This window comes from Corvus kubaryi, unplaced genomic scaffold (genome assembly GCF_017639235.1).
Source record: "Corvus kubaryi isolate FWS band 111438036 unplaced genomic scaffold, C.kubaryi_AGA036_p1.0 129, whole genome shotgun sequence".
In the NCBI taxonomy this organism is placed as follows: Eukaryota; Metazoa; Chordata; class Aves; order Passeriformes; family Corvidae; genus Corvus; species Corvus kubaryi.
In genome coordinates, this window is record NW_024580664.1 from 1,513,862 (window position 1) to 1,526,731 (window position 12,870).

The window sequence follows — 12,870 nt, forward strand, 5'->3', positions numbered from 1 at the left end:
AGTTTGTTCTTTCAAGCACCAACAATTTTTAAGGAAAAATTTCACCATGTATTCAAACATGTGATTTTATGTTTTCATATCAGTTACTTCTACATTAATTATTCAAAATAAGCCTCTCTCATGTCACTTACTGAAGTGCAGATGTAAATAACAAGAGCTGTGTGTGAATACAGAGAATTCTTATAACAATGCAATATGGCAATTTCTTTAACATCTTAAGCACATAAAATACCAGATCACCTACTTCCTTTTTTTCCCATTTCTAGTAAGAAAAACAAATCTGAATCTGGTACTAAGTCTACTTTCATAAATGTTTCTTCTGCCCTGCATCTTCCCTGTATTTAACCTTTGGTGATACAGTTTCCAGTTCAATTAATACAATTAAAAAAGAAGTGGGGGGGGGGAGAGAAGTAATGGAAGAACATCAAACCAGGCTTGCTCTCATATCTATACCGTGATACCTACAAGAATGTTGCTACTGGTCTTCTATTAAACTACAAAAGAATAGAAATTATTCACAAAAATTTAAAGATGAAATGAATGCTTTTTAAATCTCTGAGTTTGGATTATAAGTCAGGCCCGCTTTGCTCATAACGCCCACAACACTGTTAACAACCATTAGCAAAGTGCCAAAGACAGCAATGAGTTTAAAACAACTACAACCAGCTACCAAAATTGTTGCAGGAGAGACAAAGGGGATCAAGGTCAGCATTCTTCTAACACAACAGCTAATCCACTCCTATGAACACGGTATTGGCACTGGTGGGGCGTAATAAATTTGCAAGAAATATTAAAGATACCTGATTCCACCTGGTTTTCCCCGTCCTTTCAAGAGAACCATTTTGCTCTCACCGGTCTCAAGCCATTACATATCTGAGCAAGAAAGGGGAGGGAGGAGTTCACAGAAGTTCAGGGTCAGACAATGTTCACGTATCCTGTCACCTTCGAACTCAAAAGCTCAGAGCAGAAAAACTCGAATGCCAAGCACTTAAACCTACATATTTTGGGTGTGCGTGTGGGGGGAGACCTGCAGTAGGAGCGAATGTGTCATACGTGCGGAGGCTGCGAGGAGAAGAGCTGTCAGGAGAACGCTGCCTCGCTTGAAGAGGAGGAGGCGGTGGGGAAAGGACGGTGACGAACGCAGGATCACCAAAAAATCCGGCAGCGCTCAGGGGCTGCATCCCCGGCTCACCCCTCTGGCCCGGCTTCGCTCGGCTCCGCTCGCAGAGGGCTCAGCCTCCGGGAGCTGCCCCCCAGCCGCCGCGGAGCCGCTCCCAGCCGCCACCGGGCAGCGGAAATCCCCCGCAGCCCGGCCCGCTCCTACCCGGGGGCGCGGAGCGGTGCTCCCCGCGCCCGGGGCTCCCCGGGCAGCCCCCGGCCCCCTCGCGGGGCTCTCCCCCACGACCACCATCACTTCCCCCCTCCTCCGCGGCCGCGCTGTCACCTCACCCCCCGCGACGTCCCACGCACCGCAGGCCGAGAGCCAACACCCCACCGCGAGCCGGACCCGCACCCCCGGGCCGGGAGACAATGAGCAGCCACAACTCACCAGCAGCGCCGGAGCTTCGCGGGTCCGGGGGCGGTTCCGTTGCCCCTTCTCCTTCCCTTTCTCCTCCGCCTAGGAGCGGTATCCGGCCGCCGGGAGCCGAACCCCCCCCTCCCCTCGCAGCCCGAGAGCCTTCGCCGGACCGCCGGCCGCGCTCCCTCCCTGAGGAAAGTCACTTTATTCCCCGCTCCAACATGGCTGCTCCCCCCACCGCCGCCGCCGCAGCAGCAGCTTTCTCCTCGCCGCGGCTCCCCGCCACCGGAGAGCGGCTGCAGGCCGTGCTCGGGAGCCGCCCGGCCGGCCGCTGGCGGTGCCGAGAGCGTCAGCCGAGCCGGGCCGCGGGGGTGTGCGAGGATGGGGCGAGCCGAGGCGAGCCGGGCTGGGCTGCGCGTCCCCGCTGCGGGCTGACGCCTCCGCCCGCTCCACTGAGCCAGCCCCGCCGGCTCCGGGCGCAGGAGGGGCCGCGGGGACGCCCGTGCGCCGGCGACACCTGGCGGCCGCGGCTGCCCCGGCTGAGCCGGCGGCTGCGCGAGGAACGGGGGGGGTCAGGGCGGAGCGCGGGGAATGCCCCGGGCGGCGGCGCGGGGAGCGGGGCTGCCGCAGCAGCGCTTTTCTGGGCCGCCCTCCCCGCTGGAGGGGAGCCCAGCCGCGCCGAGCCGAGTGGGGCGCTGCTGCCGTTTCGCTGCTCCTTAGCGGCTCTGCGCGGCCGCGTCCTCCCGCGGGAGGAAGTGGGTGTCCTCGGCAGAGGCTCCCGGGAAGACGCTCCGAGGCCCTGCGTGGTGCTGGCCGTCCGAGGGGTCCCCCCGAGCGGTTTCGTTTAGGGCATGGTGGAAAAGGGGCGTTTGCTCGCTTCATTTTTTCCGGTTCCTTGGCAGCGTTTCCTCTTTGGTTTGCAGGGCGATTTAGCTCATCTCTGAGGCATCCCCCTGCTCCCCCTTCCTACGGCTGACGCATCAGTAGCCGAAGTTAAGGGAAGCCGGATGTCTCTTTAGATCAATTTCTAACTCATGTTTTCCGTATTTATTCGTGTGGTATTTTCTTTGTCTCTTGCATTCACGATCCCCGTACCATCCCCCCTTGTCCTCCTGGTTGCTCTGACAGGGCCAACCGCGCTGCCTTCGTGTGCTTAGAATCTTTTTCTGCTCAAAGTGATCTAGTCTGTGTTTCCTCACTTCTCAGCCTTTTCCAGCCCTAAATTTCTTAGGCTTTGTGTGTTACTGAACAAGACCTATAAAGTGAAAGGTAGTCTCGAGAGCCACCTATTCTGTACTATCTTTTTTCACATTTCCGTCACACAAAGAATAAGATCTATCAGGAAGGCCAAATCTGGAGTGATTTTAGGGACATGGGTTTGAACTTAAAGTATCAGGGCATAGGTACACTTGGGCCAGAATTTGGAAAATTGTTTGGGTTTTTTTCCTTTTGGATATCTGCTGATCCTTGCTGCCTACCTTCTCTCTTGCTTTGTCATCTCAAATTTGATGTCATGGGGCCTTTTCCCATCTTCATGCAGACCAGCGTTACGGGTCTTCGCTTCACCACACTCCTGTGGATGCTGAGTGAGGCCAAAACTCCTTCATTCTGCAGGCAGGTCTGCACTATGCTGTGTCTAGGAGGAGACTAGAGTATATTTTAATTTTCAGAAGCAAATCCTTGATCTTGAGGAACTCCATGTGCAGCTTATTTGAGCCAGGCCTTCTCCACAGTAGGGCCAAGTGGGAGCTGCCTTCTCAGGAGCAGTGCCAGCTGAAAATTCCCCTGCTTCCAGCTCTGTTGTCCCTTCCAACAGCACAAGAAAACCAACAGACAAGTATGTTTCCCAGTAAACAGAAGTCATTTGCTCTTGCCTAAAAAAGGAATGCAAGCACGAAACCACTTCTTAAATGCACAGAAATTCACTTTACTCATGCTGATGTAGACTTCTAGTGAAATCAGTTTACCATAAAAATAAGTAATTATGACTCAGAAACAAACTTTTTGTTTATACAGACAAAACATGATTACCAAAGTATTTTTGCATCTTTTCAAGATGTGGGATAGCTACCTTACATTTGCAAAACTTGTGGGATTTTTAATAACACAGAGAAAGCAGACACTCAAGCTTTGAACTTTCTGGTAATGCAAAGATACCCTTTACAGATCTCCTTTAAAGCTCAGGACCTACCAGTTCTTGCTAGACCTACCAGTTCTCCTGATCTCTGAATGCTAACTAGGTGATGGATGTTTTGTTTTATCTTATTCAACTTGAAGGCTATTTTGGGTTCGTAGTAACATTATAAATGATAGTGTGCAAGTTTATTATATGCATGGTTTGTAAAACAAGTTTTTGAGACAGCATAGCAACAAGTGCAGCACGTCCATTTATTGCAGCACATCGAAGTAAATGCTGTTTCACATATGAAGTACAGAGAGAAGGTGGGTTGGAAGTTTATGAAGCTGTGTTTTTAAATATTAAGAATATTAGTAAAATATGTTTGTTTTACTTGATACATATTCTTGTCTGCTGTTGATACTTCTGTTATTACAGGAAAAGTAATGGCAAATAAAAGAAGAAACTAAAAAAATGAGCAGATAGGATGAGTCACACAAGAAATAAGGGGTCACCACTGATTGCAGGGTAATTAGAGTATTTTAGGGTTTTCCACTTGTAATGGGGAGAATAATGAGTTGTTAAGAGGGAAAAGTTTGTAACAGTATAACACTTGATATCCATTTGGCCTTTGTATCTGCCACTACTTCATGACCTCAGACAAAGATTTTCACATCTGGGCAAAAAGTGCAGAAGGAAGACAGAGTGACAGACATAAGTTTGAAATGTAGGCACTGGTTTTGATTAATTTATCCCATGGGTCTAGTTTTGTAACTATAGCTATTGATTTGTTTTATTATTTAGTTGATTATGTAACAATCAATCATATTTCCATCTAGCTAACCATGATTATTAATATTTTAAACTAGCTTTAGGATGGATTGGCTGGTGAGTGCAATAGGTCTTCTCTCTAAGCCAGTGAGAATGGAATACACCCAGGTTACACGGAATGAATTATTGCCACTGGACAATCTGATGAAATCTACATCAGCCATTAGAATATAAATCCAGCAGTAGGAATACAGTGCTGTCAGGGGACTGAGATTTCCTGCTTTGAAAATGAACATATTGACTTTGCTTCTACATTTCTTCAACAAAAGTATGTAGTTATTCTGTGACAGTAAAAGTTTGGGAATTAAATCAGTGGAGTTCACATAACAGTAGATGGAAACCCTACAGAAACATATGCATTTTTAACACAATGTATGTGGAAAGCAGTTACTTTCCTGCCAAGAGCCAAGCTCAGGATTTTGTGCCACTGCATCAGGAGTCAGCGACCTCGCAATCGGCAGTGTGGGAAAGCATTGTGCTAAACTACAAGGGATGTGTTCATTTGCAGGGGAAAGACTGAAAGCCTTGGCAGGTTATTAAAAGAGGAAATGATTTCCAAATACAATATTCTGTTTTGAAATGCAATTGTTTTTTTTCTATTGAATGCCAAAAATTTCTGAAGAATGCAATATCCTCTAACTAATTGTATCTGTGCTCTGAGAAAAGAAACAGGGCTATTGTTCTCCTCACAGCACGAGCTATTTATATATTAGTCTGTGTAGTGCTCCTTTCTGTAATGATAGTCTTCCACCTACACAAAACTCCAATCCATTTAAAATAATCAAATTAAGATAGTTTATTGCTTTCTTACACCAAGCTGATAGTCATATAAAGTGTTTTCCAGGTAACTTGGATTTAGTACAAGGCCTCTAGGCTAAAAACAGTACAATTCTATTACCTCACTGGAAGACCAAACCCCTTCCTTTCTGATGAATGGAAGCAGGAAGTAGTACCACGAAGGAGGTCACCCTTTTAAGAAGCAAAAAGTGATATACTTCTGCTAACAAGAGCTGTAGCTATTTCTACCATGATATCAGTAACTGGTAGCTGGTCATTGTTTTAGTTGGACTTTGCTTTAGTTGTGAATATTTCACATAGAAACAGGGAGAGTTACTATTTGTCCTTGTAAAACTTGCTTTTAGCAAGCAGGAAAGAGTTCTCAAAGTGCAAATAGTGGGATGTTCAATATCTACGCTTGAGATTTTCATTTGTGTAGCTATGTGTTTGGAGACTGATTAACTGCTGCAGAAATTACTAGAAGACTAAGCAGATTACCTGTGCTTAGTTCCTATCTCTATATTGTCATTTTTTAGCATCTAAATATTTGTAATATATGACGTGACATATACATGACATATCATTGTAATGGTTTTCTTCCTATATATTGCTAAACCTTTTAGTTCCTGTATGTAACTTCACAATATCCTATCACAATGCTACTTAAATATTGTTTCTCATTTCCTTACACCTTGTATCTCCAAATTTTGAAGAATATTTATCAGTCATGTAGATAATAATTTCAGTATCTTTACAATATCAGAATTGATGCTTTTATTTATATCTGGCATTTGTGGCATTTGAGCATACAAAGTGTCTACCAGTTGTGTATATTTTTTGATCTGGAGCATTGTTTTAGTGGAAAATCTAGTTTCATTGCTTGTTTATTCTTGACTATTTTTTTTTCTCCAGATGGAGATTCCTCCAGCTAATGTAAATGAAGTCTTTCCATTGACTTCAGCAAGAGTCAGCTTAGTCCTTGCAGAAGGAAGTTAATAGCATGGAGACAGACTCTTTGTACAGTTCTGCCTGGGTTTGCAAACAAACACTAGACACTCCTTTATTTCTCTACTACTGCTCTGAAAGACAGGACATCCTGCTTTTCAAAACAAAAGATATTAAGCCTACTTCAACTAGGGCAATTACCATACTCAGATAGGAAATGGTGAGGTATTTTCTGTAGATTGTCTAAAAATGAGGTTTGTGCCTTAGATGATAGATCACTATAAAACTCTAGCCTAGTGAAAGAAAGATTTTTTTTTTTAATATTTTGTTTGCATTTTGTGTTGGAGACTAAAACTGGTGAAAAGAATTTGAGCAAAACAGTGGAGATCTGCAGGTAATGAAAACTGGTCACTTGTATATGCACATCTCTGCTGCTTGTCCCTTTCAGGTACCATTCAGGGATACACTTCTGCCTTTATGAAACAGAAATCTGAAATGGCAGGGGAAGAGGCTCCTTTTCTTCCCTGTTTCTTTCCTGCAGGTTCAGTGTCTCAGACAGTATAGCAAGCATCTCCTCTTCTTCATGGCAAGTAAATTGCTTCATAGAAATTTGCAGTCATTATTCACTGAATTTATTAGAAATGGCATCAGTGAGTCTCAGAACATTTGTATCATTGCCAATTCAAACTACTTAGTGGATTTGAAATTAAAGCACAAAATACACAGAGACTCCTGCAGTTACAACACTATAGGTGTCAAACATCATGTTTTTTCCTTATTGTAATGGTTGCTCTCTCCAGAGTTTTTCAGGACTTAAATGAAATTGCTTTCAGTCATGACAGCTGGTTACTTTCTTGTAATCCTGTTACATAAAACTTAAGTTTGTTCTAGCAAAGACGGTATCTGTTCCAGTGAAGATGAAACCAGATCATTCTCAAATTTCTCTCTTTAAATGCTGGATAGGTATAGAGAGACATGGGAATAAAAGAAGTGGGACCAGAGCTAAAATCCGATGTAGAGAATATGAAGAGTAGGAGAAAAGGCACATGAAAATGGAACCAGTGTGCATAGTGAATGCTGGAAATAAAATGAGACACAGGAAATCTGGGACTGAATGAAGTGGGCTGAGGGAAACAGGTTACCTCACTGAGAACTGAGTACTGCACAATATTGTTCTGTATGCCACAGGTCAAGGGTATATGATACATTGTTCATGTGGAGACTTTCTTATGTATTCTAGAGATCCCTGTGCATGCTCAGATCAACTGCATTTTGGAGTTTTTTGTGCACTGGCAGCTGGTAGGCTGACTGCTTTGAAATTTATAATGGTAGCTTTTGATATGTCAGTAGGAGATAGCCTTTGCAAAACAAGCACTACAGATAGAGAAGGGGACAGGAGGCGAGCTGGGATGGATGAAAGAGAATGCAAGAGAGAAGATACGGAAAATGAACGCAGGAAATTAGGAAGCAAGTAGATATAGGCCTTTATCTGTCAGTCTAGGCCAAAGGCTTCTACTGTCTTATAATCTTGACAACACTAACTATGCTGGGGAGATAGGTAGAATTAAGATGTTGCTTTTTAACTGCCCCAGCCAGTTGCCCTACCCTTCTGCAGAAAGTTGTTACACCCTGAGGGAGAGGAGATGGAACCATACCTATTTCCATGTATAGATTGGCAATTAGTTTTAACCACCAGTCAGGACATAGAGGCAGGTGAGTCAGATGCATACAGTTTCTTCTGACGCACCTCCTAGGGACGTTACCCTCTGGCACATGGGAGGGACAAAATGCTGAGGTCTGTAATAATTTTTTAGATTGGCACAGCCAGATCTGTCAGACTTTTCTTAACTAATTCTTACTGTCCTATGAATCCTCCTGCTTTAGGCAGTCGTGTATATTTATATGTTGGTGCTAGATTTGGAATTCTCCATCCAAGTGAGAGAGAAAAAAGGGTGGCATAAAACCAGAAGAATATAGATGGCAGCTTCTATATGCTCATTGAAAGAAATGCTTCCTCTTAGGTGCCAGTGAGAAATTTTACATAGCTACATGTGCATTTAATGTTGAATAAGACAATTGATTAAACTGATACGTAACCTACAGAACATTTCTGACACTGAAAATATCAAAGTGTATCTTCAAATGAGATTAATAATTTCTACAGATGTAAAGATAAAAAAAAAGAAGTCACTCAAATTCAAATTGATTTAAGTGTGGAGTTCCTCACCAATTACTTTTTGTGTAGCTGCTTGCTTTGCCTAATCGCCGATTGATGAACTAAACTATTCTCTAAGTCAAGCACAGCATTTTTCAAGATCTGTTTCAGCACAGTATAAAATAATTAGAGCTATAAACAGAAAAGAAGCAGGAATGCCACAATCCCCCACATATCTATTAGTTGTCATCTGTAGAGTCTAGCTGTTACACAGAAGCATGTTAAAATTAAATGGTGAGCTTTATTTAACATACTTATTTGTTCTCTCCTTCTTTGCTTTACCATTCTACATTTCAAAGCTCTTTTATTCACTTCACAACATGGCATATTCCTGGTCATGCAGATACTTATACTCCACAGTAAATTGCTGCACAATTATACTTACCTTTTAAAAACAAACAAAAATTCAGTTGGAGCTTTTGTAGCCACTACATGCATGGCTTTAGAGTTAGTTAAGTGTTTACAGATAGAAATTTGTATCAGTTTATAGACCATACAAAACCTAGGATGAATCTCTACTAGAAATTAAAAAAAAAAAAAGAGGCAGTAACTATGTACTTGGAATTCTATATTGGTGTGATTTCATATCATTAGCCTTCTCATGCAATATTTTATTTTGAAAAATTAATTTAGCTTTTTTTATAATTCATCAAAACAGTTTATTTTGCCCACCAATAAGCTCTCTGTAGAGACAGTTGTATCTTAGTAACATAACAAGAATAGAGTTCAGGGAATACACTGCATCTGTGTATACTGCCCTTAAAGAGACATTTGTAGTTGTTACAAGGAAAGGTGAGAGTTTTCTTTCTGCAATTGTAGCAAGCACAGCACTGCAATACAACATCTCAGTGCTTCCTACATTAATCTCCTTACGCATGAGATACAGGTCGCTTCTGCCCCTTATTCGTTGCCCTTCATAGGAGCATATCAGCAAAGATGTCAAATGGCTGTCCCTTACAGCTGGGGGTTTACTTTTTGGTTTGTTTTAATTGGATGCCAGTTGATGAACTATGTGAACACTTCTTGCCTTTGGCCCTTGTCAGCTGAATTCAAAACTTTTTACTACTGCTCCTGTATTTTTTTTCTATCTCAGGTCTTTCTACATGGAAAAATCTTGAAAACTGTGTTGCTGGTATCACCTTGTGTGGATCTGCAGCTGCTCTGTAGGGAACTACTTTTCTACACTCCAGGTGACCCTGGCTTTACCAGCTCTCTCATTGTTTTGCCTCTCTCCTTTCTACTCTTCTATGCTTGCTGTAGGGTACCTGTTTGTCTTCTGGCACCTTTGTTCTCTCTGTCCCTCACCAAGCTGAAGTGATCCAAGGGAGCGGTTACGATGACATTTGAGCTTCTCTGCAGTAATGTGTTGATATTTACACTGAGCTGATCATTAGCAAGTTGAGCATATGACTACGTTGTAAAATCTACTTAGTTTAAGCAGTGCTTCAGGGGAAAAGAAGCAGGAAGTAGAGTGATGCAGGGGCTGTGTGTCCCCCTCCTTACTTGGTTGTTGGGGGCTGTGCCATTTATTTGTCTGGGTAGAAGGGGATGGAGCATGCTTTTCAGCTGATTCTTACACTGCTTTGTAGTTGCTATTTGCTGCATATTGCCTGCCTTGACTGGTATTCTTCTCTGCTTCAAAATAAACCCAGCCATTTAACACTAGGGTAGAGTGGAGTGTGTCCTGAGCCCAGCCCTCCACAAGAAGCTTTTAAGATGTCAAGCAACAGAACATCCCATCCCGGGTTTTGATTAAGGAAAAGAGTAGTTATCAGCTTTGGTTTCAGGCATAGACTAACTGAGGGAATGAAGGCAGAGGCAAGATATCTCTTGTCTCAGCACACAGTTATTAAAAGAACATGTCTGGAGGCAAAAAAGAGGTCCAGGAACCCAGAGAAACCAGAGAGATTTAACAAGAATTTCTCTTACCCTCTGTGTGGGGAGAATGAGGCAGAGGGAAAGCATCTTGCTGAAACATGGTTTTAGAAATTTTGTATTTGTGTGGTTAATCTAATTTTGCAGCAGGACCAAGTGAGCTATTTCAGAATAAGAAATGGGGACACTGGGAGGGGGGGATGTTTTTTGTTTCAGGGAAGTGTCAGGGTACTGTGAACTGCCAGTGATGTTTTAGGAGCCTGAGGTGTAAAAAAAAAAAGCAGCCGTGTCGCTGTTGAGACGGGTCATGACACCTATATACACTGACAACTCCAGGCAGTGGCAAATGCAAATGCATGCTTTATTTCTATAAAGCCTCTTTTGTACAGTGGTTAGACACTTGTGCTATGTCTCTATTGGCTTCTACATTAACACCCCACAAAACTACTGGTTACTTGCAGCTAACACCCATTAAAAAACAAATCTAAGCAAGCAACAGCCTCCCTGAAACAGCTGTGCATTCTTCATCAGTTGTTTATGGTTTCTTGCTTCTTGTTGATACTAGGCTTCTCACAGGTACAAATCAAGTTCTCAAGGATATATAGTGATTGTGTCCAAGTCGATGTCTGTGAGGCTTTCTGAACAGCTGTCAGCTTCCACACAGCAGATCTTTGGAAGTCATGTGGGCTTTGACACCCCTCTCTACCAACCTATGTATGCCCACCTAACCCTAGAGATACACTTATCTCACTTCTCTTTGGTTATGGCATCTCCATGCTCATGTTTCAGGCAGCTGTCTGTCCTCACTCTGCAGCCTGCATCATTTCTACAGCCACAGGTCACTTCCTGTACCTTCCATGTGGGTGGTAATTGGGGCAGGCCAGGGACCTTTTCCGGAATGAGAATGGATGTGGGAAGAGGAATAACACAGAGCACTGATAGAAGAGCAGGAAGGCCTGCAGTGATATTGAAAGGTGGTCTATATGGAGGGAAGAGATTCAGCCTAAAGCAGCTGATCTGGTCTCCTAGGCCCTAGCAGAACCTGCAGATTGCTCCCTCATCAACTGTCAAAAAAGGCTGTGTCTACATTAGCAATTAGTTTCAAAGCAACAGTGTGGTTTGAAGGAAAATCTTGTCATTGTCTCCACTAACCATGTGGTGTTTCAGTTCTCAAAGCGGTTTTGGTGCATACAAACTGAATTCCTTCAGGAGGAAATGAAAACAGAAGCTCTGCTTCAAATCTGCTCCACATGCACTCTAGTGCTAATGGGGACAAGAGGTTCCAAAATAGTGTGTGAGCTGCATCATCACAAGGTCCTCTAGTACATACCTAACACTTCATCTCAGAAAGCTTTGAAACATGTGTAGCGGAGGTGTTTGGCTCCAATGACCAGGCTAAATATAATCCAGAATAAACCCCCAAAACATATATCATGGAAAAATGAGGTGCCTTAGTATCAACTATTTCATTCTACCAATCCAGTCCTTATGTGCTGAATTACTTTCTCCTGAAAATACTGCTTACTTTTCTGTACCTTGAGCTGGCTTTGGGAAATGCCGAATCTAACCTAAAAATGTACCTAGAATGCTTCTTGTATCTCATAAGGGGGATGCCCACACAGTTTAATTACATATGTTAGCTCTTTAATCACTAAAGGCAGCTCTTTAATCACTATTAAAGAGCTAATGTTGCTCATCCTAACTTGAATGAAAGATACAGCAAAATCTGCCAGCAATCACAATAGTAGGTATGCTGGTACTGTAGCCAAGGATACAGGGAGAGCTGTGGAATTGTACCCCAGGGTGGGTAAAGGCACACAGGCTGAAAACTGCACTCAGTAAGATGCCTACTCACCAAGACAAAAAAAGGTGGACATAGCTGGGTGAATAACTGTGACAATAACATTCTCTCCTTAATGGAAGCTACTGTGTGCCTGCTATTAGGGTAAAAGAAACCAAACAGTGTTTGAGTCAGAATGATGAAAAATTGCAACAGTCTATATTTACCAATATCATTACAAAATTATATAAACTCTTAACTGTTGTATTGTCTTTTTTTCCCCACTTTCCCTATGATTTCCATTTATTTATGGGCTTCTTTATTTGCATAGCTCAGTGGCAGCACTGATGTAAGCGTCTGCAAGTACCCGGTGCTCTGTGCTGCTATTGTCACTTACAGTCAAGATTTAGTTACAGCTGCTCCCAGGAGCCATAACGTGCCCTCATCCCTCACATATCCTACTGTGAATTGAAAACATGTTCTAACAAAATGTTATGAAACGACATGCAAGATTACAAAGACATTTTTTCATATGGAAAATTTTAGTGCTCTTTAAGGATCTGTAATTTGTACAGTTTAATCTTTTTTTCTTGCCATGTCAGATAAACCTAGATATTCTGCTCTCAGATGATAGCACGTTTGGAGATATGAGAGAAACAGGGAGCTGCTGGAACATATTGCAGAAGCCTAAAGCACTTAGCAACAGAGGAAGTGTGGGCTGCAGCGACAGAAGCCGGAATGTGGAAACAAGTGACATCGAGGCGGCTGTTTGGGAAAGAAGAGCTTTTACTTTGTTTATAATTTCAGCAATT

General features: G+C 43.0%; 1 protein-coding gene across 2 annotated transcripts in view; it reads right to left on the minus strand.

The window, feature by feature from the left end:
* Nucleotides 1–1,884, minus strand: part of CDK17 (cyclin dependent kinase 17) — a 90,091-nt gene extending 88,207 nt beyond the window's left edge. For both annotated transcript variants that reach the window (XM_042026131.1, XM_042026122.1), the window contains exon 1: nucleotides 1,550–1,884. The gene's annotated coding sequence lies outside the window, so the exon portion shown is untranslated. The remainder of the gene's footprint in view (nucleotides 1–1,549) is intronic.
* Between the last annotated feature and the right edge of the window lie 10,986 nt (nucleotides 1,885–12,870).